Here is a 5,000-nt window from a genome sequence, read left to right as displayed (position 1 = left end):
CAGCAAAAGTAAGAAGGAATTAAGGATGATATTAGCCCCCACGCCGACTAAGCTAATTCTGATGCGTCGGTCCGCTCTGTTTACGTCTTCGTGTGGAATGCGTTTCCTGCTCTCATTTGCTGGTTGTTGTTGAAATAGTTTTGTGAGCTTTAACCTGAGATTCTGGCGTTTCTGGTAAAACACATTTATATTCATTCAATTCAGGATTTAATGAATCGATATCGCTTCATTCAAGCTACTCACCTGTCTATATCCACCTCCACTTCCAGCTGGACCACGGACAGAGGTCCCGCCCCTGACTATCTCTGATTGGTTTAGACCACGAAGGGGAATCACGTGTGTCTGTTGTTGATCACATGGACGTCTGTGGCAAATTTTACAAACACTTCTCATAATGAACGAACTCAGGAGGGTTAGGGTTAGGGATGAGGTAAAGCAGGCCCCCCTAAAGGGTCCTGGGTGCACTGTCCATCAATGGGGGCAGGAAGATGGAGACCCTGCCCGGGTGTTCAAAAAATTGCCCATATCTTGGGTGAAGTAGCTCGGGGCCCACGTGACGTTTCGGCGGAGTAGTGCCTTCTTCAGACTGGCCCGGCTTAATTGTGACTCTGTCAGGTAAGACCTTTCTTTTTTCCTTTTATACAGGTTTGCAACAAGTAAGTATTTCTTTGTTTTAATTTTTTCTCTTTTCCCTTTCTTTACAGGTTTTTTCTTTAAGTGCTTTTCTTTTTCCTTTTATACAGGTTTTTAGGACAGGTAAGTATTTCCTTTCTCTCTTTTACAGGTTTTTTTCTTAAGTGTTTTTCTCTTTCCTTTTATACAGGTTTAGCGGCAGGTAAGTATTTTTTTATTTTATTTTTTCTCTAGGGTTTTTGTTTCCTTCCTTTACAGGCTCCCCTAGGGCTTTTTTCCTTCTAAGGTTTAAGTTTCAAACCCCCCCTGGTTAGGGTTAGAGTTTGGACCTCAGGCAGGGGCATCTCCCACCCCCACGAGGGTTAGGGGGGTTAGGGTTAGGGATGAGGTAAAGCAGGCCCCCCTAAAGGGTCCTGGGTGCACTGTCCATCAACGGGGGCAGGAAGATGGAGACCCTGCCCGGGTGTTCAAAAAATTGCCCATATCTTGGGTGAAGTAGCTCGGGGCCCACGTGACGTTTCGGCGGAGTACTTTCTTTCTTTTTCTTTTTTTCTCCTCTTTTTTTTCTTTTTCTTTTTTTCCAAATGGGGGAGAAAGAACAACAAAATGTAAAATCTCACATTAAAATGTTCACGTTTTGATGTGAAAGGTGTCTCTGAAGTAACGTAGTCGGCATCGAGAGCGGTTCCCATTCATAATTACAACAATACGAAAACTAAAAATCTTGGCATTTCTTCTCGTCTTTTTTGTCTCCTTTGGTGAAAGATCAAAGTGACATTTTGGGACAACAAACCAGTTTGGGTTTTTTTGTTTTGTTTTTTTGTAATGACATGACAATACAGAACTGTGTAAACTCTGGTCCGCTGTTCCTCTTTGCTCACCACATGTACTGAGTCCAAATCTTGGGTGGATGTAAAAGCACAAACTGCAAAAAACAAACAAAAGAACAAAAAAATAAAGAAGCAGTCAGTCCGCACAGCTTCATCACCTGGTCCCTCTGTGTGGCAGAGACCTGCCAATCTCTGCACAACAGTTCACACCATAGTTTTTTCTCCCTATTTTTTCTGGTCACGAATAAAGTCGCCAATCCCTTTTACGAGTCCGTGTTCAAAGTGGCTCACAGAAAGAGGATCCAGAGTGCTCTCAGTACTTGGCAGCACCTGTGTGCTGGTGTCATGTCCAGAATAAGAGGCAGGTCAGCTAGAAGGTCACAGTTGCAGTGCTCTTGTTTTGAAAGGTCATTGTCTGGATGCTGGAAAGGATTTTCCTCTGATGCCCAGCCAAAGTCACACCCATGTGCAGCAGATCCTGTGTGGTGATTGGGGCCAGCTGGTCCACTGAGTTGAAGCCAGCCTGAAGGAAACTGTCTTCGTAACGCTCCATCTTGATGGCCCTAAGCCAATCCCCCACCGAAGCACACGGCGGGAGAGCTAAAGGTGCGCGCTGGTCCAGCAGGGGGTAGGACGGGTGTTGAGGTAAGACCAGGCCCGGCTATTGCCGGAGCCTGAGGTGCACGGTCCATCAATGGGATTGGGAACGGTGCCCCCTATTCAAAAAATTACCCTTAGCGGGTGTAGTGCACTGCCGTTGGGCCATCGCGACGTTTCGGCTGGGTATAGCCTTCCTCAGGCTGGCCCAACGTCTCTCTGTGTTCTTTTCTGTTTCTGTCTTTCTGTTGCCACTCAGGGCCTTTTATACTGGGCTGTCTCCGCCCCTTTTTTTTCAGACATTTCTTTTTTCTAATTCTTTTCTTTGTCTTTTCTGTTTCTCAGTTTTTACGTGACTCTCCCTTTTTCTATCTTTCTCTGTGTTTCGTCTTTCAACTTTACCCCTTGGTTCATTTGTTTTTTTCTCTATGTTTTTTTCTTTCTTTTACATGGCACCCCCTGCATTTTAGACATCCCGTCCTGTGTTCTTATGTTCTCTTTAATGGCACCCCCTTCCTTTATATCCTTTCCAGTTTTTCTTGTTTGTGTCACTTGTTCCTTCTTGTCTTTTAGGGTTAGGGTTAGGGTTAGGGGTTAGGGTAGGGGAATTGATTCCTCCTACGAGGGTAGAAGGAGGGTTAGGGTTGAAGAAAAGAACCTGTCCCTCCCGAAGGAGGAACAGGGCGTGCACGGGCCATCAACCCCGATGGTCCGCAGCCTCACATCCCTCTACCTCCATAATTGATTTTTAATTTGAAAGGTAAGTATTTCTTTTTTTACAGGTTTGCAAAGGTAGGTATTCTTTTTTTGCAGGTTCCCAATTTTTCCGTTACTTTGGCTTGTTTCCAATAAAGTGTTTTCAATCCCAATTTGTTTTCTGTGTGGTTTTTAATTTTGTTTTGAGTTCTCTCTAATTTGAGTTGTTAAGGAAAATCAATAAAACATGAATTAAAACATGAAATAAAATCCCCCAAAAATAACAAACTAAAATAACAAACTAACGTAAAGTTGAAAAAATTAAATGAGTATGCCCTTGTCGCGACGTTTCGAAGTTGTTTCTTCTTCCTCAGGCGAGGGCATACTGAAGAGCACTGGGTTTGAGGCTCCTATTTATACTCTCCCCTCTGATCCCGCCTCCTTGGCTTTCTTTGGCTTTCTTGTAATATCTTTTTTTAGCTGTTTGCTTTTTTCCAATTCTGCCAGACTTTTTGGCTCTCATTTTTCCTTTTTTCTTTCTTTCTTCCTTTCCAGTCTTCTCCTCTTTCCCCTTTTGACTTTTCCTTTTTCATCATCCTTTTCTTCCCTTCTCTTGACCTCTGCCCTTTACCCTTCCTTTTGGCCTACATCTGACCTCTTTCTCTTCCGAATTTTGGGCTACTACAATGCCGACTTGGCTTTAATACTACACTCTCAACCCTGCTTGGGGAGGACTCAACCCGACTTGGGGAGTAAATTTAGAAAGGAGATGTGACTTTGGGTTAGGCTTTAGGTTTCAGCTGGGATTAGGATTACTTGGGCTTCAGATCCAGTACTTGGGTAAGGTTTAAGATTTAATTTCCAGGAAAGAAGTAGGGTTAGGGTTAGGTTAAGGGGATTTAGCCAGAGCTTGACGGAATAAAATGGAATAACTGGGAAAGTAAGTGTCGTAGAGGGATGAAAGTGGTGTCTACGTGGGGTTTTTCTGCCGCTCCGCACACGCTGGTGAAGACCCCATGTCGATAGCACCAACGGTTCTGGACTTGGTGTAAATGGGTCAAAATTTGACGGAATAAAAAGGTCAAAGTGGCAGATAGGAGTGTCCGATCGGGCCGATTCCACCACCACTGTACTCAGCAGGCCCTGCCGGGTCGTTAGACACGCAGCATGGCAGGGATCGGTGACATAACATGTAGCAGTTTCCCTTCACAGAAGCGTCTGCAGCAGGTGGGTGGAGGAGGAGGCAGCAGAACCAGGCCTTTGGAGCACTGTGTCATCTCCTGGTCCTGATGCTTTGAATCTCCCTCTCTGTCTGTCTGTCTGTCTGTCACACACACACACACACACACACACAGAAGCTGGTCAAGTGCTGTGCAACTGGGATTGCACCTGTCGTCCACAGGAGGGCGCCTAGCTGGGAAGTCCTGTACATTCCATATTAAAGTTGTTGCAAGTGCATTTTTTGTGTAAAAGACAGACAGACACACACACACACACACACACTGTAAGGTCTGAAGTGCAAAATTTGAATTACATTCCTTTGTATCTCTCCCTCTCTGTCTCTCTCTCTCTCTGTCTCTCTCTCTCTCTCTCTCTCTCTGTCAACACACACACACACACACACACACACACACACACACACACACACACACCAAAGCACACAGACAGAAGCTGGTCACAACTGCTGTGCAACTGGGATTGAACCAGGGGGGCTCCCTCTGCTGGCTCAATGCGGTACAAAGTGTCTGAAGGAGTTATACCGGCGAAAATAACATCTTTCAATTGCATGTTTGGTCCACAGGATGGCGCCTAGCTGGCAAGTCCTGTACATTGCATATTAAAAGTTGTTGCAAGTGCACTCACATGTATTTTTTGTGTAAAAGAGACACACACACACACACACACACACACACACAAGCTGGTCAGCTGCTTTGCAACTCAATGCGGTACAAATCGACTTGTGTGCCTCTTTTTCTCTTTGGGTTTTCTGTGTGTTTTTTTAAATTTTTAAATCCACAGCAAGTGTCTCTCTCTCTCTCTCTCTGTCTGTCTCTCTGTCACACACACACACACACACACACACACACACACACACACACACACACACGCACACACACACGCTCAATGGAGTATAAAATAAAGACCGGGGCAGTTCTCTCACTGGAGTCTCTTAGAGTGGAGGCTGCCCTTGCTAGCAAGAAGTTCTGTGTGTTTCTCTTCTCTGAGTCTTTACTGAAGAAGTGT

This window comes from Rhamphochromis longiceps, linkage group LG19, assembly GCF_057381845.1.
Source record: "Rhamphochromis longiceps isolate RC_006_pf linkage group LG19, R_longiceps_female_GT1.1, whole genome shotgun sequence".
NCBI lineage: Eukaryota > Metazoa > Chordata > Actinopteri > Cichliformes > Cichlidae > Rhamphochromis > Rhamphochromis longiceps.
The sequence above is the reverse complement of the archived record's forward strand: the minus strand, read 5'-3'. Positions refer to the sequence as shown.